Here is a 25214-nt window from a genome sequence, read left to right as displayed (position 1 = left end):
ATAATCCTAAGTACTGAAAAAACTATTCCTACTCTTTGTTCTTTCTCGACTCTTTCTCTTCCTCGACTCTTTCTCTTCCTATTCGTGTTCTTCCCTATTCTCGTCTTCTGCTCTAATTGATTCTTCTTCTCTCTATCTCTCTTTGTGTTCGTGTTCTTGCTCACTGACTCTGTTCAATCTCTCTCATAGACGCTCGCTACTCCTCAGCCTCTCCGTCACAGACCTGTTTCTAATTTGAGAAGGTTATGTGCCTTTTCTAATCGATTTAGGGATTGCATGTCCCATTAAACTTGTTTGAGCATCGATTTGGGGTTTTAATCAGTTTTAGGGTTTCGCTTTTAGGTTCTCAGAAGCTTTTGGTAGCCGTGTCTCGAAGATTTCAGTGGTAACCGCCTTGTCTCTATTTGACAGGTATGTTATTTTGACTTAGTTTGAATCGATTTCTGTAGTTCTTAGTTTGCATATATCGATTTGAGTATTCACTTGAACTTGAGGATTCACTTGTATTGATTTGAGTTTCTAATAGAACTGAACTTGAGTATTCACTTAGCTTGTATCGATTTTCAATGTCATATAGCTTTGAACTTGAGTATTCACTTGTATCGATTTGTGTTTCTTATAGAATTGAACTTGAGACCATTCACTTGTTTCGATTTTGAACTTGAGTATTGATTTTAAGATTTGAACTTGAGTAATAACACAGAACTTGAATTGATAGTGAACTTGAGTTTATGAAATTTCTTTGTGGAGGCCTACACCATCTGTTTACACACTTGGTGAAGCTTTGGGGAACAAGATTGCTTGGCCTTTTGATAAGATCATCTTGGACAGTGATGTAGCTTCCCCTTCTGAGAATCAGACTGCAGGATCTTCGGTAATCTTCTTCCCATGTCACTTGTCAATTATCTAGTAAGATCACTCACTGCTCACTTATTATTTATGCACCATTCTTTAGGCTAAAGATGCAACACCAGTTAAGATCAAGATAATGGATTGGAATATTGCTGATTCTGTTGTTGGTGAGGGTCGATTGTGTTCAACAGACAGACACGAACTTGTGAACAATATGCCTCTTGGTCCTTCTGCTGCAATTGTTAAGGTTAAGAAGGTGTTAAACAAAGCAGCATATTTGTGGAGACCAAGTCCAGGAAAGTTTGTAATGGGAGATGTACTACATAAGAACATTGCGTGGCCACTTCATAGTATACAACATGTGAATATATCTCCTATACTGGATGAAACAGCATCAGCAAATAGAAGACCATCACCTCCATTGGTAACTTTCTGCACTTTAACTTACATGCATATGAAAGACCATCGCTTGAATATTGCACTTTAACTTGGTATTATTTGCACTTTCTGCACTTTAACTTGGTATTATTTTGATTCATGTAGAGCTTGAGTAACAGTACTGCTAGCACCAGCAAATCTGCGAAGAAGAAATGCATCATGTTAGATTACAAGAACGGGAGAGAAAGAGTAGCAGAAGGAAGAGTATGTACCTCTAACCCTTCAGACACAGTCCATCATATGCCCCTAGGTCCAAATGCGAGCAAGGTATGTGTAGAAGTTTCAAAGATTGGAGATGCTGCTGTGTGGAGACCAAACTCTGAAATTCAAACAATTGCAGATGCAGTAGGTAGTATTGTGGCTTGGCCTACTGATAAAATCATGTTTGTGTAAACATTATGTTGTTTTTGTTGTTTTTGTTTGTTAAGTACTTTGACAATTCAATGTAATTTGGGATCTTGAATTTTATATAATATGAATTTATGAATTTCTTTCTGAATTTTGTTATGATTTCCAAATAATATGAATTTCTTTCTGAATTTGGGATTAAAATATAATTTATGAACTGGAATTAATTGGAGAAATATTGCATAATTAAAATGCCATAATATATAAATATTGCAATTAACTAAATGCTATTGTCTAATTATATGTAGCAAATTCAATATGCTATGTATAACAGTTATTTATATCAGAAACTAATCGCTATTAAATAATTAAAGATTACAGCAGAAAAAGCGCTGTAATAAAGGAAATAATGATAGCAGAACAAAAAAGCGCTACAATATGTCTCCGACCTATTATGACGGACGATGATAGAGCGCTTTTAATAACGCTATGGTATAATTAAATAGCGTTTTTCGGGCGCTACAAATGCTCCATATTCTTGTAGTGAAAAGAAACACAAAAACAAAAGCTAAGACAAAATTCTAATCCTAATCTAATGGTGAATCGTACAGAACTTCGGGAACTGTGCCAAATTAGATGTAGGTCAAATTGCCTTAAGACCACTCTCTCAAATAAGAAATTGATTGTAGTACTTAAGGGTCAAATTTCAAAAACCTCTCGGATCACACAATAGATTAAGGTTTCAAATTAATCTAAACAAAAGATAAGAAAATAAAAAGAAAGCAAAGTAAGCAAATAGTAGATGATGGAGGTTGTAAGTCAAGATAATAAAACGTCAGGTTTAGGGTATTCTCAGGAAACAAATGATTAGTAGATCTAGTAATAGCTAGGTTTTATCGAAACATTCTTAAACTCAAACTCTAATATTAGAATAACAAGTGGTGTTCCGCGAAACTCACATTGCGTAGATCTAGTAATAGCTAGGTTGTTCCGCGAAACTCACTATACTTAAACATGCATTATAATCAAGTTTGATTAGTTCACCTAAGTATATAAACCAGAGCTCTTCTATGAGCCTACCTGTTCTTTCTTAAATACTTAGGCCCATCTATGATAGTTCTGATAACAGGTACCTATGGTGGGTATACATATTATCTAAGATCAAGTTCTAGGTGATCAATCTAGAACTAGCATTAAGATCAATTAAAATGAAGAATCCTAAAGATAACCTAGCAATGGGGAAACCAACTAAATCATCTAAATCCCTAATGAGGAACCCTAACCCTAACAAGAAAGCTTCTCAAACATGAACATAGAAACACAAATCATAGTCTGAATAAGAAATCATTAATTTGAATAAGAAATCAATAGTCCATATATCAAGAGAAAGAGTAAGAAAGATCTTCTCTAAAAAGAGTCTCCACATGGTTTTGCTCCCAAGAACAAAAGAGATAAGGAGATTAGCCTCTCCAACCTTAGATCTAAACAATGACCTTTAAAACTATATATATATATATATATATATATATATATATATATATATATATGTGACCTAACACGTGATGGGCCTTCTTTAGAAATAAGGGAAAGTTCTGGGCCGAATTTGAAAATCTTCAAAACTTTAATAAGTTGCGTCTTGAATTGCCGTTAGGTATTGGTATCGCTCGACACCAGGGGTGGTGTTGTTCGACACCTACGCGATTTTTAGTCTTCGAAATTCTTTCTGCAGCATAAGTTCTCTGTTTTCCTCCAGAATGCTCCATTATCTCCAAATGCATTCCAAACGTGTAAAGACATGAAAAGGACTAGAAAAGACTCTAAAAATAACAAATACACTCTAAAACCTATACCTAAATCATAACTAAAACCGGTAAAAATAGGGATATAACAATTAACCTTAAAGAATTCATTTAAGCCCTGACGGTGATCTAATACAATAATGTAATAATTCGAAAAGTGGTGATGTAATCATTGAAAAACAAGAATTTATAAGTCTGGTGTTGTTGAGGTATGTGTACCTGGTCTGTATGAGAAGTATGATCCATTTGTTTTGACAATGCAAGTAAATTTTTTTTTCGTATCTATTGATATATCCCTATTTTTACTGTTTTTAACTACGATTTAGATATAGGCTTTAGAGTCTTTTTGTTATTTCTAGAGTCCTTTTAGAGTCTTTTTAGGTACTTAATGGAAGAATGACGATAATAAGACATTTTGGAGCAAAACCTGAAGAGAATAAGCCAATGGACGAATTCAGTTTCAGATCAAGTCGAGAGTGTCGATCGACACCAGTTGCGGCTCAGTAAAGTCCAAGACGGTTTAGATTTTAAGAATTTGAAATTTGCCCCAGAAGACTTTCCTATATATATAGTTTTAAATGTCATTGTTTAGACCTAAGGAGTTTTTAGCAACCTTTTATTCTAGATTTTTATACTTTCGAGATAAGCTATTCATAAATTGGATCCCTGTTTCCAGAGTTCATTATAGATTTTAATATAGTGAAGAGATCTTTTCTAACTCTTTTCTTCTTATTGATTTTTTTTATGCTTTCTTATTCAAACATGTCTTGTTATTCAATGATCATGTATGAGTAGTCTGCTTGTTAGGGTTAGGGTTTCTAAATAGGGTTATAGATGATTTAGTAGATCGCCCATCTATTAGGATATCTGTAAGATTTTTTATCTTTGGTTATTCTAAGTGCTAGTTCTAGAGTACCTAACTAGAACTTGATAAATAATAGGTCTGCCCAAAAAGGCATCTATTACCAGAACTACTATTTGATGAGCCGAGTTTATAGGTGTGTAAACCCGATTAGCATGCATGTTTAGGATTAGGGATTTGCCAAGCAAACGCTGAGAATCTTTAGCTTTATTCATAGGGAGTAATGCCAAGTTAATGCTGGGATATTCTATAATAGTTGTTTGAGATTAAGAACGGTTCGATAACATCCTAGCAACTATTAGATCTACTAATCATCTGTTTTCTGAGAATACCCTAAGCCTAACGTTTTAATTATCTTATTTTAGAACCCCATAATCTACTATCGCTTGTTGCTTTCTTTAATTATCTTACCTTTGTCTAGCTTGATCTCGATACTTATGTCTATTTTGTGAACAAAAGAGCTTTGTCGAATTCGACCCTTAAAAACTAACGATCTCTTTTTTTGAGGGAGTAAGCTTAAGGTCAATTTGATCCATATCATCTTCGTATAAAATGACGTACTAAATAATGGTTGGTAGTAGTGAAAGACTATCCAAGAAATCATTCAAAATTCCGCGATAGTCATTCCATTGAATGTAAGTTCACTAATTTTACATAGAGGACATCTTGAAGACATTCCCGAAAATCCACCATGTGAAGATTCTGAAGATCATGATACCGATCTTGAGATGACGGATTCAAAAAGTTCCAAAGAAGAATAAGACCATTACAGAGAGGATTATTCTCTTGGGAATTTATGTTTTACTAGATTGATAACCCGTGCTTCGCTCGGGTGTTGGTACCGGATCCCGCACCGATAGTCCAGGACAAACCAAAGATTGCCATGTAAGAAGAAAAGGGACCCACATGAAGCACAACTTGGAATGAGTCCCGAAGTTGGGTGAAGAATGTTGTGAGGTGATCACGTCGCGAGATAGAGACGAGGCCGATATGAGAGCAGTTTGGTTTAGATATGTTGGGGCGAGTGTTAAAGCCCATGAACGTCAAAGTCAATTCAAATTCAAACATTGAGGCATTAAGTCTGAAGCAGAAGCATTAAGATTAGATACCACATTCTTGTATAAATAATGAAGGTCTTGAACCATGTAATATACACACGCAATTCTCCTAGCAATTATACTATAGCCATTTTTTATATCAATCCAAAAGCTCTTTACATCCGATTTTTGTCCTCAAGATTAACCCTTCTCAAAAATTAAGTAAATATTTGAGTGTGTGAATCCGACATCCATTTTTTTTATTACAAGTAAACATGCAATTTGAGACTCTTTTTTGTGACTCTTTTTATGGTCGCAACTATTTGCGACGTTGTAAATACTACTTTGTGACTATATAACGACCGACACGACATCAACGCAAAATCGTCGCAAATGTACGACTCCATTATATAGTCGAAGAATGGTCATAAATAAGCGACGTTTGTACGATTCATTTGCAACGTAGTAGAAATACAATTTGTTTTTTTTTGAAGTTTCACAATTGTCACAAAAGAGTTTTAAAGTTGTGGCTGTTTTGCCTCGTTTTAGCCACTCTTTGAGAAATTGCAATATAAGAATCTAGAATGATTAATATGTTAAGTAACCATATTTTACCAATTATTTGAGGTAATATACGTATAGATTCTTTCTATTTATTTTTTATTTTACATGTTTTAAAGCAAATCTTTTTGAACACCAAATCATATACAAGATATGTTACATAAGCTTTTCAAAGAAAGGTTAATACCTTATATATGTTGGAAAACAAACTTATGAAATAATCTTTGTATCTCCTACAAAGAATGATATACATCATAATTGGACTGTAACTGATTCAAAATACTCATTATTAATGTAATTAGATCTTAAAATTAAGAAATCTTAAATCTTGGCTTGTGACTCCTATGCTTACGTCGCAACGAAGTGGCTCTTTTGCGACGACTTTGCCATTCTTTAGCGACTCCTCGAGATTTAAATTTTACAGTTTGATAATTTAGAATGATTAATGTTAACTAGCAACCATTTTGGCATTGATTTGAGCTAATAAATTGATAGATTCTTCTTTAATATATTAGTTTTACATGTTTTAGACTAAATCTTTGTAAAAGCCAAATCATGTAGAAGATGTTACATAAGTTTTTAAAATAAATGTTTCTAATCTATGTAAGTTTCAAAACAAACTTAACCAATGATTATTTTCCTCTTAAAACGGAATCTATACTTCAGAAATGGTCTGTTAGTGATCATAAACACTTATAACTAATGTATTTACATCTTAACCTTCAGAAATGTTAAATAATTGTTTGTGACTCATATCGGTGGTCACAAAATAGCGACGTGTTTGCCACTACCTTACGACGAATTTGGTGACAAACATTGAGACCAAATTGCGACTATTGTATTTACGCGAAAATATTTTTAGGGTTTTGATTAGGCGGTAAATTATCCCTCGTGTTTTTTCGTTTGTGACTAAGTTAAGACTAATGTTTTTTGCTTTGTGACGACTTTGCGACTCCTTTTATTTTATTACTAACCACTGAAAAGTCACTTTCCTCATTTTCTCTATCTCGAATTCTCGACACTAAGAATTTCTCTGGGGTTTCTCTCCTCAAACTCGATCTGATTCTTTTGTTCTAGGGTTTTCACTCAATTGGATCTTTCTCAATCTCCTCTCTCTCAATTTGATTATTTTGTTCTCCGTGATGGTTGCTGGAAAGGGGAAATCAAGTAGAGGCCATGGTGGGAGAACCGAAGGAGGTGAGAGAACTGGTGGGAGAACCGGAGGAGGTGAGAGAACCGAATGAGGATCGTCATCTCATGCCTCCAACCCTTATTCTTCGAACGCGACTAATTCAGTGACTCAATCATCTAGAGCAACGCTTCCTTCTCAGTACCCAGCGAGGTCACAAACACCGACTCCTATTTCTTTGCCATCACCGCAAGTCGCTCAACAACATCCTCTTAATTATCAACAGCCGCCTCCTTATCAACATCTGCATCCTTATCAAGTATGATTGATTACCAACTTGTTTTATGTTTGGTCTTTGTTTCTAAAGGGATTTTATCTAAGCTTAACTTTCTTATCAGATTCCTCAGCATCAAATTCCTCCTTATCATATTCCCCAACCTCAAATGCCTCCTCATGAAAACCCTAATGTTGACTCTGATGCTGACAACGAACCACCGATGGACTATGACGAGATGGTCGAGTATATGTTGGGTCTGCCTGGCCGAGAGCATCTTCCACGTCTTAGTCGGACCCAAATTCCAGGCGTTGAGACTATATGGTATGAGATGTAGTTGCTTAGATTATGAAGCTTTTGTTGTGTTGAGAGCATCTCTAAATGTTATATCGTCATTATTTTAGGTTCTAGCTTGATAAATTTGATGGACCTTACTATCATTAATGTATATTTGTTTTGATGTAATAGGTTTGGCAGAGACAAAGGGAAATTGTCTAGGACTATTGCTGGAATATTTCGGGCCAAATTTGATGGACCTTACTTTAGTTGGAAGGTGACTCCTATAAGCATTCAACAGCGATATTTCAAAGCATTTGCGGTAATGTTGATTCAGCTTTGAATCTTTGATAGTTATGCTGAATTGAATCAGCATCTGTTATACTAATTCATACAAATATGTGTAGGGGAAGTTCAACTGGGATATCGGACTTACCGAGCTAGTGAGAGAAGGATTCTTGGTGATCGCAAAGAAAAGGCTTAAAGGGATTGTTAGCCAAGCAAAAAAATAGTGGTGTAAGGCCGTATTGGATTGTCAAGGAACTGTGGACAGAGATGTGGATTTACTGGAACACTCCGGCTGCTATGGGAAAAAGCTCAAATGCATCACAGTGTAGAAACAGTGATCGTGGTGGCCTTGGAGTCCACAAACACGTATCAGGACAAAAATCATTCATGCAAGTTCACCAAGAGCTGGTATAGTCTTTCACTTTTATTTCAAATTTTGCACTTAGAACACTGATGTTGTTATCTCTCATCAGTGATTTTAATGATGTCTATGTATCATTATAGGAGGAAGAATTGGGGCGTCGTGTGTCTTATGGAGAAGTGTTTATGAAAACACATACAAGGGCAGATGGTTCTTTTGTCGATGCTAAAGCCAAATAAGTAGCTGAGGTCTATGGGAAGAGCATAGAAGAGAGAATTTCTTTAATGGAAGAGGATGGTGTAGCAAATTCAGATAATTCCAATCAGTAGTCAACTCAGCGGGAACTCAACATTGACGAAATGATTGACATCTTTCTCAAGGTAATTTTGAGTAAGATTTTGTCTTTTAATAATATAATCAGTCCATGTTTGATGATTAGTACTTGAATTATTCTATCTTTGATGAACATGATTATTACTTGAATGATTCTATTTGCTAATATGGACTCCATATACTTGATGTTGCTTGAATGATTTCCATAGTCAGTCTTTTGTTTCATATACTTAATGTTGCTTGAATTTGTCATTTTTGTATGTGTAATTCGTCTTAGATTGCTTATGTATCTATTTGATGGTTTGTGAATCATTACTTTTTGCTGAACATGATTATGTATTTGATCTCTTTCTGTTTGTGAGCATGATTTTGTTTTGTTTTTCTTAAGTGTACTGAAACAGATGATAAAGGAAACTATTTTGGCATCAGATCTCTTGTGGTGACCCTTAACAAAGGGAAAAGAAAAGAAAGCTATGCAAACATCTCTTCTTCCTCACTTACAGAGCTTCATGATCAACTTCGTCAAAAGATGGCAGAGCATGACGAAGAAAATGCTCGACGTGATGCAGAGCAACAACAATCTCAAACTCGGATCGCAAACTTGGAGATGCTTGTATCGTATTGGAAACAGAGTGATCCTGCGTTTGCAGCTTTTGTTGCATCTCAGCCACATCCAACTGCACCAGCCACCACACCAGCCACCACACCAGCCGCTAGTGCAACAACCACAACACAACCTGATACATTCCTGGACGTGGATGTATGCTCCAAGGACTCACTTTGTTGGTTTTGAATTGAAAATGATGTACTTGATGGTGAATAATAGATGGATTTGGAACAAAGCGGTGGAAAGACGATAAACCGGGATGAAGACGAGATTGAGTGGATGCAGCAGAATGAAAGGGGAACGAATTGTACTTCCAAGAGTGATGAAAGACTCTTAGACTACTAGCTTGGATCCAACTTAGATATTACACACTAAGAATAAAACAAGTTGAAAAGATATTATGATCAAACTAGTAAAAGAGAAGGTTTTTGATTAAAATGTTTGCAAATGAGAAATACAATGAGTTTATATAGGAGAGGAGGAAGAAGGGGAAGAGGTGAGAGAAGAAAGACATGCAAGAGCATGCACAAGTCCACACTCATGCAAGCTCATGCAAAGAGTTTTGGAAATAACAAAAGCAATAAATGCAGAGTTTGAATAGAAAAGAGAGAATGGGCCAAGGCATTGTGAGTGGGCCTTGGACCACAAATTGGGCTGATAAAGGGAGGCTTGAAAATGTTACTTAGGCCTCATTAAAAACCTTGTCAAGAAAACCCATTGGGACAAAACTTGACAAGGGAAAAAGAGTGCATAAGCAACACTTAACCCTTTACCGAGCCTCTTGAGCCGTGATCACTATGAAGGAGGATTGAGCCACGTCTTCTTGATTCTTCTTTAGCTCCCTGAGTAGTCCATTGATAGCTTGGTTGAACTTCTTGGATATTGATCTTGTTAGAGGACCCGCCGGAACGATTAATGCTTCCTCCGGTACAAGCTGCTCCTCGTCTTCTTGTGGTTCAAGTGGTTTGGTTGCATTGGTCATGTTCTCATCATCCTCTCCCACTTGAAAAGGATTTGTTCTCAAATCTGAAGTATCTGCAAAAAATGGTTGAAGATCAGAAACGTTGAAACTACCATTCACATTATACTTACCTTGGAGATCGAGTTTGTAGGCGTTGTTGTTGATCCGTTTGAGCACTTTGAATGGTCCATCGATTCTTGGCATTAGCTTGGATGATCGCACTTCCGGAAAACGTTTTTTCCTAAGATGAACCCACACTTGATCGCCTTCGTTGAAGATGACTTCTTTTCGACCTTTGTTTGCATACTTCTTGTATTGCTTCGTTCGAGCCTCAAGATTTAGTACCTGTTGTACTAAATCGTCTTTCTTCTTACCATCAAGACTTGATCTTTCACTCAAAGGTAAAGGAATTAGATCCAAAGGAGATGTGGGTTTGAACCCATAAACGATTTCAAAAGGAGAAAACTTAGTCGCGGAATGTCTCATTAAGCCACCTCCATGAGCTTCCCTTAGAAACAATTCTCGCAAAGAAGAGTGAGGCACACAAAGTCTATTTTCAAAGAATAAATACCCATCATGTCGATAATATTTTCCAAAGGTAAACTTCTCACAAGATTGAAATATTTTGCTAAAATCAGAATCATTAGCATACAAGTCTTTTATTTGCCCAAAACCCAACAATCTTGCATCCAAAGAAGTAAGCAAAACATACCTCCGAGATAATGCATTGGCTACAACATTATCTTTACCTTTTTTTGTACTTAATCACGTATGGAAAGGTTTCTATGAATTCGACCCACCGAGCATGACGTTTGTTGAGCTTTTGTTGACCCTTTAAGTGCTTGAGAGACTCGTGGTCGGTATGAATGACAAACTTTTTCGGCCATAGATAGTGTTGCCACGTTTGTAGTGCGCGGACCAATGCGTAAAGCTCCTTGTCGTAGGTCGGATAATTGAGAGTCGCTCCTCCTAACTTCTCACTAAAGTAAGCAATGGGCTTGTGATCCTGCATCAAAACAGCTCCAATACCTAACCCGGAGGCGTCACACTCAATCTCAAAACTTTTCATAAAATTAGGAAGAATTGGAACGGAAGAATTAGTAAGCTTCTCTTTCAAGGCTTGGAAGGCGTTTTCTTGTGCATCTTCCCATTTGAATCCAATGTCCTTCTTGATAACTTCCATAAGCGGGGCGACAATGGTGCTGAAATCTTTGACAAATCGTCAGTAAAATCCCGCTAGACCGTGAAAGCTCCTCACCTCGCTCACATTCTTAGGGTTCGGCCATTCTCGAATCGCCTTGACCTTTTCTTCATCAACCTTGATTCCATCTGCACTTACAACAAAGCCTAGAAAAACAAGATTATCCGTGCAAAAGGTGCACTTCTTCAAGTTCGCATAAAGTTTTTCTTTTCGAAGCAAGTCCAAAACGAGTTTAAGATGCATGACATGATATTCCAAGTTTTTGCTATAAACCAAGATGTCATCAAAATAAACAATAACAAATACTCCAATATGCTTCCTAAGGACATGATTCATCAATCTCATGAAAGTGTTAGGTGCATTTGTTAACCCAAACGGCATAACTAACCATTCATATAATCTTTGTTTAGTTTTGATAGCCGTTTTCCATTCATCACCTTCCTTCATCCGGGTTTGATGATAACCACTTTTAAGATCAATTTTTGAAAAGATGCTAGAACCATGCAATTTATCAAGCGTATCATCTAATCGAGGGATAGGGTGGCGATACTTAACCGTGATATTGTTGATGGCTCGACAATCCCATCTTTCTTTGGTACTAGTAAGACCAGAACGGCACACAGACTCATGCTTTCACGAATATGACCTTTGTCCATAAGCTCATTCACTTGTCTCTCGAGTTCCTTTGTTTCGGTCGGGTTGATGCGATAAGCTGGTCAGTTTGGTAGAGCGGCTACCGAAACGAAGTCGATTTGATGCTCGATCCCACTGATGGGTGGTAAACCTATGGGATTGTCTTCTAGAAACACGTCCTTATACTCTTGCAAAATCAACTCGATCTTACTCGGTAGCACCGGTACGGGATTAATTGAACAAATAAGTGTTTCTTTGAAAACAAAGAGTAAACTATTTTTACTTACCTTGTTCTTGCCCTTTGTATCGATTGGTTCGGTTGGTTTGATGGCCCGTTGTTTCATACTTAGCTGGTCTAGATACACTTCGTGCAGAGTCATCGGGATGAGAGTTGTCTTTCGGCCATTGTGTTCGAAGGTTTGTCGGTTGGTGAAGCCATCTTGAAGAACTTTCCGATCCGATTGCCATGGTCGTCCGAGAAGGATGTGACTAGCGTCCATATGTAGAATATCGCACATGATCTCATCATGATACTTCCCAATTGATAGTGGTACCTTGACTTGTTCTTTGACGGACATCTCACCCGTTTCATTACGCCATTGGAGCGAATACGGTCTCGGGTGTTTAAGCACTTCTAAACCAAGTTTCTCGACCATGTTCCTACTCGCAATGTTAGTACAACTTCCACCATCAATAATTAAACTACATACCTTATCTTTGACCAAGCAACGTGTATGAAACAAGTTTTCCCTTTACGCTTGTTCCTCGGCCTTTGTTAGAACACTCAACGATCTTCTCGCAAACTCTCCTCTAGCGGGGGATTCCACATCTTCTTCCATTGAGTCTTCTTCCGCACTCTCATCTTTGGATTCTACTTCGCCATTGTCTCTATGGACCATGATCCTTTTGTTGGAACACTTGCTCGCATAATGCCGAAGTCCTTGAGACTTAAAGCATCGTATATCTCTAGCCCTCGTGATTACTTCCTTACCCTTTCCTTTTGGATCTAAATCGACCGGTTTTGGCTTGACGAACGGCTTGGAATCGTTTTGATAACCAAACTTCTCTTCCTTTTGATAACTTGGCTTTCCCGAGCTGTAGTTGGTCTTGGTGTGACTTGATCGGGCGTTCTTTCTCTTGATTTGCTGTTCGAACATGACCGCTTTGTGAAGCATCTCCTCAAGCTCCACATAGTGTTGAGTTTCTAGACGGTCTTGGATTTCTCGGTTAAGACCTCCCATGAATCGGGACATGACCGCTTCTCCATCTTCTTGAAGATCAGCTCTTAACATAAGGGTTTCCATTTCCAGAAAGTATTCTTCAACGGTTTTGCTTCCTTGAACCAAATTTCTCAACCGCTGATGTAGTTCACGATGATAGTAACTCGGCACAAATCTCTTTCGCATGACGAATTTCAGCTGGTTCCATGTTTTGATCGGATAGTCTCGGGTACGTCTTCGGCTAGTAACAAGTTGATCCCACCAACTTAAGGCATAGTTGTAAAACTTAGTAGCCGCAATTTTAACCTTGTTGGACTGAAGACATTCTTGACAAAGAAAGACTAACTCAATTTTTTGCTCCCATTCCAAGTAAGTATCCGGATTGTCGGTTCCATGGAATGCAGGAATTTTGAGTTTTAGGCCTCCCAAGGGATCTCTAGGTGGTGGTCTCTCTCGTCGATGCCTACGTTGGCTACTGTGAGAGGAGGCGTGACTATAGTAATTTCTTGCCTCTTCATCTTCCCTTGGTTCTTCTTGTCTTAGACATGGATTTGCGTCCGGGTTGACTTGATGTAAGTTTAGAGCACTAAGCTTTTCATCGATTAATGTTGCCATAGCTGATGTGACTGTTTTCAAAATCCTCCTTTCCAAGCTAGAGGCAGATGACGCTTCATCTTCTTCACTTGTCACCATTGTACCTGAAAAATTAAAAATTTAACAAGTAAAACAGTCCAAAAACAGGCAAATAAAAACGGATCTGAAAAATTATCAAAACAACTCCAAGAATACTAGACTCGTAAACGGTTCGAATGCAATTGGTTTCACAATTTTTGAATGAGCCAAATATTTTATAAAATTCACGCAAGATTGAACGGAGATCTGAAAGAAGAAAAACAGAAGTTTAGGGTTGGAACTTCAAAACCTGATAACAAAGTGGCTCTGATACCACATGATACATTCCTGGACGTGGATGTATGCTCCAAGGACTCACTTTGTTGATTTTGAATTGAAAATGATGTACTTGATGGTGAATAATAGATGGATTTGGGACAAAGCGGTGGAAAGACGATAAACCGGGATGAAGACGAGATTGAGTGGATGCAGCGGAATGAAAGGGGAACGAATTGTACTTCCAAGAGTGATGAAAGACTCTTAGACTACTAGCTTGGATCCAACTTAGATATTACACACTAAGAAAAAAACAAGTTGAAAAGATATTACACAATTTTCGGATCAAACAAGTAAAGGGAATAGGTGAGAGAAGAAAGACATGCAAGAGCAAGCACAAGTCCACACTCATGCAAGCTCATGCAAAGAGTTTTGGAAATAACAAAAGCAATAAATGCAAAGTTTGAATAGAAAAGAGAGAATGGCCAAGGCATTGTGACTGGGCCTTGGACCACAAATTGGGCTAATAAAGGGAGGCTTGAAAGTGTTACTTAGGCCTCATTAAAAACCTTGTTAAGAAAACTCACTGGGACAAAACTTGACAAGGGAAAAAGAGTGCATAAGCAACACTTAACCCTTTACCGAGCCTCTTGAGCCGTGATCACTATGAAGGAGGATTGAGCCACGTCTTCTTGATTCTTCTTTAGCTCCTTGAGTAGTCCATTGATAGCTTGGTTGAACTTCTTGGATTTTGATTTTGTTAGAGGACCCGCCGGAACGATGAATGCTTCCTCCGGTACAAGCTGCTCCTCGGCTTAAAGCTGCTCCTCGTCTTCTTGTGGTTCAAGTGGTTTGGTTGCATTGGTCATGTTCTCATCAGAACCCAACACAGGAGAAACCATCCCACCCACAACCACCACACCATCAGGAACCGTCGCAGCCACAGAACCTACTTCACTTTCTCCATCTTTTTAAAAACTTTAAACCTTCTCTTATGAACATGTAAGGCATTGTGGTTAGCAACATTAGAGCTTTGGGTAGCAACATTTTGGCTAATCAAATTTATATGAGTTTGGTTTTTTGTTATTAGCTTTTCAACAAAAAAAGGTAATTTAAAATAGATTAGCAAATTAATTTACCTAATTTACTGATTAGGTAACGAATTAGCATAATAAAAAAGAACTTAAGCGTCACAATTTGGTCTCTGTTCAAAGCCTGCAAAACTGGTAACAAATTGGTCGCAAATTAATCTGTGTCCCTAAGTCGTCGTAAATATACGACAATTAACCACTGTCGCAAAACTGTCGCTTATATACGACCGAATATATATGTCTCAAAGGCGTCACAAATTGACGACGCAATAGTGACCGTTTTAATTAGCGACCGTTTTATAGCGACTAACATGTATCGTCTCACATTAGTCGCAAAGTAACGATTTGCGACGGTTTAAGGATTCTTTTGGGGGTTGCAAAAGACATGTTTTCTTGTAGCGCGCCGCCTGTGGGGACCGAGGATTATTGAGTTGTCAGATCTCTTCTCACCACATTTTTGAGGCAAGCATCAATGGCCGAAGAAAGTTCCATGAATGCATCATTTGCCGAAACGCTCAAAAATATTCAGGAAAGGATTTCGGACATGACGCAAAAGTTCTCGGATGTGGAGAAAGTTGTTAACACACTGCAAACAAGCCAGATATCTCTTAGCCAAAACGTTAGTACTATACAATCTCGTGTTCGGTCTTTGAGTACAAGAAACCCTCTAGGAGTCCGAAGGAGCATGTTCAGTTTGCCGGGGTCTCGTACCAAGAATGGAACCAGTGGCCAGACTACTCCTGATGCTACAAATATAGTAACTCAATCGGAGGACTCGGAAACACAATTCGGAGATGATGTCGACTAGTAGATCAACTTGAGCAAGAGAACCCTGAGCAGTTCGAAGCTATGAAAAAGGTTAGCCGCAAATTCAAAGAAATGAGATCGAAGTTCCACTAGGCCACCAGTTTGGAGCCAAACATCGATCGAGTTATTGAAGAAACTAGGCGAACCCCTTTCACCCCTCAAATTCCAAGCTTGAAAATCAGAGATTCTCGAAAGCTCAATCTTGAACCATACAATGGACTGGAAGATCCTAAGAGTTATCTCGCAGCTTTCCTTATTGCTGCCAAACGGGTTGATCTGGATGAAGACGAGGAGTATGCGGGATTTTGCAAACTCTTCTCTCGAAAATCTGTGTGGACAAGCATTGATATGGTTCATCCAGTTGAAGCAAGGGTCGATCAGTAATTTTAACGAGCTGCCAGCTGTGTTCCTAAGGCAGTACTCCATACTTATGGATAAAAGCACCTCAGACACTGACCTATGGAATCTATTGCAAGGACCAAACGAGTCACTTCGTGCTTTCATTACAAAGTTCAAGGGCATGCTTTCCAAGCTCCCAAGGGTACCATAACAGTCAGCTTTATCCGCTCTTCGGAAAGGTTTGTGGCACGACTCAAGGTTCAAGGAAGATCTAATACTTCACAAACCGGATATGATCCAAGATGCCTTGTTCCGCGCCAACAACTGGATGGAAGTAGAAGATAAAAAGAAAGCTTTGCAAAAAGGAATCAACAAGCAAAACCTGCGATCACCTTCCCTACAAAGAAGTTCGAGCCTAGAGAATACCAGGGACCCAAAAATTTCGGAGTGCACACCTCCAACAACAACGTCGGGAAGCAATTCCAAAGGAAAGGGAAGTCTAACACGTAGGTCCAAGATGAAGAAAATCAAGGGGATCAAACACGTTTGAGTCTAAGACGAAGGCCAATAAAATTTGAAGCAAGGTAGTACACAACGAGAAGACTGATGAAACACTCGAAGGAAGCAAAGAGCCAATTATCTCGGTTGAGGAAGTAATTCCCGAAGAAACATTAGAAACTGAGCCCCTTGTTGAAGATGAAGTTCTTGAACCCAACGAGCATCTCGAACCAAAGCCACTGATATTTTACCAGATAGATGATAAGTAGGTTTTTACGCCTACTTATGTGCTGAAGTGTGATGTGTTCAGTTCAATTCCCCTTAAATACTAACATGTCGATGCAGCTATAGGGGGTGTCAAACCAGTCCACTGTTATTGCTAGCAATCAAGATGTGTACAGAAGAAACTAAGTCAAGCCAGATTATAGACATGGTTGGTTTCTAGTAACAATCCTAGGTCATGATTCAAACAACAAAAATAAGAACTTAAAAGCCCTACTCGATCATTGGGCCGAGTAGAACTAACAGGCAACAAATTGAAGAACTAAAATGCAATCAAAAGTTGACACAAATAACAGATAAATAAAAGTGCAATCAGGGGGTGAATACAAATAAATCTAAGAAGAATAGAAGTCCTAAGGATGGATTCATTGATAAGGGCAACTCTAGGGTTCATCAGGTGGCTAACAGGTGAAAGGGAGATACCTTAGATGATAGATTCAAAAACCGAATCAATCCACTCTCGTGGCAGAAACCCCCATAACTCTACCACTTCCTAATCTCAACTCTCGTTGATGAAACATAGCAGAGCAGGGTTTAAGCAACAATCTACCCAAGTCAATAAGCAGTCTAGCCAATCTCTTGGTCTAGAGTCCATAAATCTCTGGAATTCGTAGATCAGGTGATATGTCTATAATTTGCATGATTTAGGCATTCATTCTTCACCACTTTGTCATTGTTTCATCCACATTTCATCTCATTAGGAGTCGTTTTAGTGTGTTTTGCACACTTAGGACGATTTTGCATTAGGATTGCATGTGCATTGCATATTTGGTTGTTTTCAGGTACTTTGGATGCTTTTGGAGTTCAAACAGAGGAGAAATAGAACAGAAAGTCAGAATGCCCAATGACGCCTTCAGCAAAAGTACTCTATCGCAGCCTCGGAGCCCTGCCAGGGCAAATCACTCTATCGCAACCCCAAAGAAGCTAGAAGCTAAGTTTCACTCAATCGCGAAGCCGGAGGAATCACCCCATAAGAACCACTCAATCACCAGGAGGCCTATCTGCTCGTTCTGCACTCAACCAGACAAGCTGAGAACAAAGAAGAGAAGAGAAGCCGAAGAAACCACTCGATCACCACCTCATGACATCCACTCGATCGCACTCGATGACAGGGTCGCTGGACCATTCAATCTCGACTTTACTACATCTCACTCGATCGCAAGGCGGAGCTCCTGAAGCCCAGTTTGATCAAAGACATACTCGATCACAGGGAAGCTCATTTCAGCCCATTAGATGCCAATGACACATTCGATCGCAGGGTCATGACGTGAAGATTCGCTATATATCTAGTTTCCTTATTTGTTTCATTTCTCGCTTATATAAACTGCCTCTTAGGGTTTTCCCTAGGGCATCCTTTGTTATTCCGTTTTTCATTCACTTTTACATTTTTGCAACTTTCATAGCCGCAGTGTTTCTCCTGCGACTCTGTATTTTTACTTTCAAGTATTTGATATTTAGTTTTCGTATAAGTCTTACGTCATTTATGTTATCATGTTTTCAATCGTTACTTTGCTATTGTCTTTGATTATGTCTGAGTAGTGAACCGTATTTCTGAGGATGGGATAGATTAGTTGTGGTTTACTTGGTCGTTTTAGGTGGTTGAGTTTAGAATACTAGAATCCCTTCTGGATTAGTTGCGCTTATTGCTTGTTTCACTGGTTAATGTGGAATATGAGTCCAGACGTCCAGCGCTCAGAAGGCGTTTAATGGGCGTTGGATCCTATAAATTCCAGAGATATCTGACTCTACCCCAAGAGATTGGCTGTAGAGAGGGTATTGGCTTTAACATGTTGATTCGATAATGCCTGCTTAGTTAGAGATCGCTAATGGGAATTAGGTTAGTGTCTAGCTTTGTTTGAGGATTTCTATCACGGGAGTGAATTAATCTGTTGAACTTGTTGTCTAGGGATAGCTTCTTTGAAGATTTGTCAACCACCTGAATAGATTAAGGAGACCACACTATTCGATTACCCCATCCTTAGGAATCGTTTATCCATTTGATTGCCTGTTATCATTTTTGCTTTGTTATTCACCTGCCTGTTATTGCTATTTCTGCTTTTATTTTCATTTCCTTTCTGTTATTGAATACTAGGACTGTTAGGACCAACCAACTCTCTGCTTGGCTTGACTTAGAGCTTTCTAATCATATCTCATATGTTTGCATCACACCAGATTGGATTGACACCTAAAATACTACAACGACAGGATAGTTGTTTGAGCTGGATTCCCCTCCAGGAATCCACCTGCGAAAATACCAAGCCAGCCAACAAAAGCCCACCAATCCCACTAAGTAGAGGACCTACGCAGCTCACGAGCCCACATACGCGAATGGGTATTTGGGCCAGATAACCCAGTCAGCTGATGAAGGGAGATAAGCGAATAATGACCTAGGAACTGACGAGGAGATATTCACGGAGCGGACCTGATATCTCAAAACTGACCTACCGAATATCCAGGAGGATCTCCGCAGATCCCGGACAGAGCTACCACGTGCGTAGACCTATATAAGGGAGCAAGGACGACTTGGAAGAGACATTCAATCTAGCTTACATTCACACACACACTTTTACACTTGTAATCTCTTTTCTCATTGTAAAAGCTTTGTCAAAATCAATACAAAAGTCCATTCGTTCTTAGCAATATAACTCTCAAGGTTTCAGTGAAGATCTAGCCCTCCTTTCTCATAATCTTAAATACAAATCTCTAATGTGGATTTCAGAACCCACATTTGGCGCCGTCTGTGGGGACGGAAATAGATCATTCTAACACCGAAACTAACACATCAATTGTGACCAACGATCATGGATCCCAATTCATCCAACACATCGGGATCTGGCTTACCAGTTCAGATCCCAAACGATGACGTTACGGACGGGCACCTCCCAACGGATCTCCCTCCCGGAGCCCAGGTTGATGCTATCCATAACACTGACACAGAGAACATCTCCCAAAACTCGAATTCTTCTGGATCTGACCAAATCACTCTCCCTCCGCAAACAAGGGGCGGAGAACGAAACGTCACGATACAACCTCCAAACGGAGATAACTCGGCCAACCTATCTAATCAGGTCCCCTCGCGACCTGCCAGCGAATTGGCCGAGCTCCGCGCAATGATCATGAACTTGATCAACTTAACAAAAAACCAAGAAATTGCGCATCGCAATCTCGTCGCAATTATGGGTCAGCAGAGACGCGATTCCACTCGCATGGCACATGAGGTAGAGCGCGATATCGCGGGTAAGGAGATTCCCCCCCCCCCCCCCCGCGAAACTGGGATTCCTGCCCAGGTCCCCATAGATCTGACAGGTACCGTCTCCCCGGCCGATCCTACTCTGAGAACTCGTTTGGATTTCGCCTCGATAGACGTCTCACCTCCTATCAACCGGCAGGTCGCCTTTTTACAGGGACCTACGAACGCTCTAGTCGAAAACCTGGCAACAGTAAACAAAACAAGCACAACGCCTGCCTTCCCAAGGCTACCGGCCCCACCTCTATTACTGATGGTCTGTTCACCCCCTAGGTACACGTGGAGTAGAAACCAAACAACCGCATCCAGTTCCCGCATTCCCGGAAACTCAACGCAACAACGGACCTCTATCGCTAATCCGCCATCCGTTCCCCGGATACCAGGAAGCGACCTCCTTAATAGTCCCCAAGCACCGGTCGATCCGCGTAACGTCGTGGATATGGAAACATTCCGCAATTACGCAGCTCAAACAAACGTGAACATGGCTCAAATGCATTCTCGAATGCACTTAGCAGTGAGCGATGCCGTTCACGGATAGGATCGCTCGCTTTAGCCTCCGAGACGTCGAGCGACCAATAGGCTCATTTGAGATCCTTCCGTTTCGCTATAACACGAGCGTACCTGACAGACGAAGAAAACGAAGCAGGTCATTGCCGTTTCTTCGCAGAAAACCTCGTAGGTCACGCCCTCAAATTATTTGCTAGCCTCGAAAGGGACTCCATTGATACCTTCGACCAGCTCACCGCCGCTTTCTTAAAACAGTATTCGGTACTTATCGAACACAGGACGTCTGAAGCCGACCTCTGGAGTCTCGGTCAACTTCAGAACGAATCCCTGCGATCTTACGTCAAAAAATTCAAAGCAATCAAGTCAAAAATTGCAAACCTAAACAAAGAGGTAGCCATAGCAGCCCTTCGTAACGGCCTTTGGTTCTCCTCTAGGTTCCGTGAGGAACTCACTGTTAGGCAACCAGTCTCTTTAGACGATGCCCTTCACAAAGCTCTCCACTTCGCCAAAGCCGCAGGAGCTCACCGTGCTGGCCTTACGATTCAAAGAATCTAAAATGCAAAACGCTCCCCTTGCAATTCAGAAACCCTTCAAAAAGGAAAACCAAACGCAGGGGCAACATACCTTATTCGCAATAGACGAGGCAGCTGAGGACGAGAGTCCAGAACTTGACCTCGGAAAATATTGCAAGTACCACAAGAAAAGAGGACATTCCACCGAGGAGTGTCGCGCCGTTAAAAAGTTAATTGCAGCTGCGGGAAAGACTAAAAAAGGTTCAAACCCCAAAGTTGAAACCCCTCCTCCCGACAAACAGGAGGAGGAGCAAACTCCCAAGCAAAAGAAACGGGAACGAACACCGGAGGGAAGTGACTCTCCCCCACCTGCTAGGAGAGAACGCATAGACGTAGTCTTTGCAGAACTCGATCTAGGTGGTGAGACAGGAAGGTCAGTCACCACACCTCCCCCCGCCCCGCATAAGAAAAACATGAGGTTTCCATTACGCCTCTCAAAATTCTGCTGAAGCGCAACCGAGGAATAAGCCTCGAGGTAACCTCACACGAACTCAACGTCGATCCGACCTACCGACCTATAAAGCAGAAACGTCGCAAGCTAGGTCCCGAGAGGGCTAAAGCTGTGCACGATGAGGTCGATCGATTGCTCAAGATCGGATCGATAAGAGAAGTAAAATACCCTGACTGGCTCGCCAACCCGGTCGTCGTTAAAAAGAAAAACGAGAAGTGGAGAGTATGCATTGACTTTACGGACCTGAATAAGGCATGTCCTAAAGACAGTTTCCCACTCCCACATATCGACCGACTGGTTGAGGCCACTGCGGGACACGAACTATTGTCCTTCATGGATGCATTCTCCGGGTACAACCAAATACTTATGCGCTCAGATGACCAAGAAAAAACAGCTTTTATAACTGACCGAGGCACCTACTGTTATAAAGTAATGCCCTTTGGTTTAAAAAACGCTGGAGCTACTTACCAAAGATTGGTGAACAGAATGTTCGCCGACCAGCTTCGTAAAACGATGGTGGTCTATATCGACGACATGCTGGTCAAGTCAGCTCGCGAAAAAGACTACGTCCCGCAGTTAAGAGAATGCTTCAAAATCCTCAACAAATTCGAAATGAAGCTAAACCCCGAGAAATGCTCTTTCGGAGTTCCCTCAGGTTAATTCCTCGGATACCTAGTAACCGAAAGAGGCATCAAGGCCAATCCTAAGCAGATTGCAGCCTTCATCGACATGCCATCGCCAAAAACGGCACGGAGGTCCAACGACTAACCGGCTGTATCGCCGCCCCCAACAGGTTCATATCCAGGTCCACCGATAAATGCGTCCCTTTATATCAGCTCCTCCGAAAGGATAAAAAGTTTGATTGGAACGAGGACTGCGAGCAAGCCTTCAAACAATTGAAAGCGTACCTGTCCGAAACACCCATACTCACAAAACCTGAAGAAGGAGAACCGTTGTACCTGTACACGGCAGTCTCCCGAACCGCGATAAGCGGCGTCCTGGTGAGAGAAGATCACGAAGGACAGAAACTGATCTATTACGTTAGTAAAACGTTGATAGACGCTGAAACTCATTATCCAGCAATGGAAAAACTGGCGCTGGCCGTAATCATGTCCGCTCGAAAACTGAGACCATATTTTCAATCACATCCCATCGTAGTGATGACGTCTCAACCAATCAGAACTATTCTGCACAGTCTGACTCAATCAGGTCGACTTGCAAAATGGGCTATAGAACTAAGTGAGTACGATATAGAATATCGCACCAGAACTAGCCTGAAAGCACAGGTCCTAGCCGACTTTGTAATCGAGCTCCCGTTAGCGGACCTGGATGGAACCAATTCCAATAAAAAATGGCTCCTCCACGTCGATGGCTCCTACAACCGACATGGATCCGGAGTAGGAATACAACTCACCTCCCCCACCGGGGAAGTCATCGAACAATCGTTCTGACTCGGATTCAACGCATCAAATAACGAGTCTGAGTACAAAGCCCTCATTGCTGGCATTAGGCTAGCTCAAGGAATGGGAATCTGCGATATACACGCCCATAGCGACTCCCAACTCGTCACCAGCCAGTTCCACGGGGAATATGAAGCTAAAGACGAGCGCATGGAAGCGTACCTCGAACTAGTCAAAACCTTGACCCAACAGTTCGAGTCTTTTGAACTGACCAGGATCCCCAGAGGTGAAAACACCTCTGCAGATGCCTTGGCAGCTCTCGCCTCCACGTCAGATCCTTTCGTCAAAAGAATTATCCCAGTTGAAGGAATAGAACACCCGAGCATCGACCTAACGGTCAAACACGCTGAAATGGAAACCTCGGCAACTTGCAACTTTACGCGAGTAACCCGAAGCACCACCGCCGCGGCTAGAACCATTGCAGCAGCCGCGGAGGCAGATGCAGCGGAGGAAGAGCCGGAGCTCGGAACCCCCGAACAACTTGCCTCGTACGAACCTGAACCGTACAACAACTGGAGAATCCCAATCATCGATTACATCAAACGAGGGATCACACCTCCCGACAAGTGGGAGACCAGAAAACTCAAAGCCTAGAGCGCAAGGTACTGCATCATGGAAGGGAGACTGATGAAACGCAGCGTCATAGGTCCCTACATGGTGTGTACCTATGGGCAACAAACGAAAGATCTCATGAAAAGCATGCACGAGGGGCAATGTGGTAGCCATTGTAGTGGACGTACCCTCGCCCTCAGAATTAAAAAGCAAGGTTACTTCTGGCCAACAATGCTAGCCGATTGCGTAGCTCATTCACTCAGGTGCGATAAATGCCAACGACAAGCACCTACTCTTCATCAACCTCCCGAGGAAATGTCGTAGGTCCCATGGAAGCCTCCGGTGGGAAGAAGAGACTAAAAAACCTGCTGGTCCTCACCGACTATTCTACCAAATGGATTGAGGCTAAAGCCTTCCAACAGGTAACCGAGAAACAAGTCGAGGACTTCCTATGGGAAAACCTCGTATGCCGACACGGCATACCTTATGAGATCGTCACCGATAACGGGACTAACCTCACCTCGGGAAAAATCAAAGCATTTTGCGACAAGTGGAAGATCCGTCTTACCACATCCATCCCCTGTTACCCACAAGGTAACGGACAGGCAGAAGCCGCCAACAAAGCTATACTTAGCAACATCAAGAAAAGACTTGATTCAAAAAAATCAATGTGGTCCGACGTGCTCCACGGAGTTCTCTGCGCCTACCGAACTACACCTCGCAAATCAACGCAAGAAACACCGTTCTCCCTCCCTTATGGTTTAGAAGCAGTAATCCCTGTCGAAACCATAGTACCAAGCGTGAGAAGGACCGCCAGTCCTGCTAATTCGGACCTGAACACGCAAATTTTACAGGACAACATGGACTTCATCGATGAACGCAGAGATCAGGTAATGATCCGAGTTCAAAACTATCAACAAGCTGCCGCCCGCTACTATAACTCCAATATCAAAATTCGGAGATTCGAAGTGGGAGAGCTCGTCTTACGAAAAGTGTTCAGCAACACGAGAGAGCTAAACGCTGGAAAACTGGGAACTAACTGGGAAGGTCCCTATCGAATCACCGAGGTGGTACGTGACGGTGTCTATAAGCTCGTAAAAGTTATCAACGGAGTACCTGAGTTACGGCCTTGGAATGCCATGCATCTCAAGAAATACCACGAATAAGTACTCAAAAACAATCGAACTACGATAAGGCTTGATCCCTTGGCAGGGTACGTAGGCAGCTCCTCCCAAGAGCGCAGCCACCAATTCAATCAAATCAAAAGAGCTTAATCCCCTAACCAGGTATTCAGGCAGTCACCTCCGCAAACGCAATTACCATCTCAACCCTTCTATCTG

The 25214-nt window shown here is 40.8% G+C and overlaps 5 pseudogenes across 5 annotated transcripts; 4 read left to right on the top strand and 1 right to left on the bottom strand.

The window, feature by feature from the left end:
- Window positions 1–727: 727 nt before the first annotated feature.
- Window positions 728–2948, top strand: AT4G08120 (annotated as a pseudogene; the record flags this gene model as incomplete). Its single annotated transcript has 1 exon — window positions 728–2948.
- A 3936-nt stretch (window positions 2949–6884) lies between these two features.
- Window positions 6885–9599, top strand: AT4G08110 (annotated as a pseudogene; the record flags this gene model as incomplete). The annotated part of the gene is made up of 1 exon: window positions 6885–9599.
- Window positions 9600–9934: 335 nt separating this feature from the next.
- Window positions 9935–13873, bottom strand: AT4G08100 (annotated as a pseudogene; the record flags this gene model as incomplete). Its single annotated transcript has 1 exon — window positions 9935–13873.
- Window positions 13874–15631: 1758 nt separating this feature from the next.
- AT4G08115 lies at window positions 15632–18498 on the top strand (annotated as a pseudogene; the record flags this gene model as incomplete). Its single annotated transcript has 1 exon — window positions 15632–18498.
- A 1388-nt stretch (window positions 18499–19886) lies between these two features.
- On the top strand, window positions 19887–25025 carry AT4G08114 (annotated as a pseudogene; the record flags this gene model as incomplete). Its single annotated transcript has 1 exon — window positions 19887–25025.
- Between the last annotated feature and the right edge of the window lie 189 nt (window positions 25026–25214).

Source organism: Arabidopsis thaliana, chromosome 4 (genome assembly GCF_000001735.4).
Source record: "Arabidopsis thaliana chromosome 4, partial sequence".
Classification (NCBI taxonomy): Eukaryota; Viridiplantae; Streptophyta; class Magnoliopsida; order Brassicales; family Brassicaceae; genus Arabidopsis; species Arabidopsis thaliana.
Note: the sequence above shows the minus strand (reverse complement) of the source record. Positions and strands in the feature narration are given on the sequence as shown.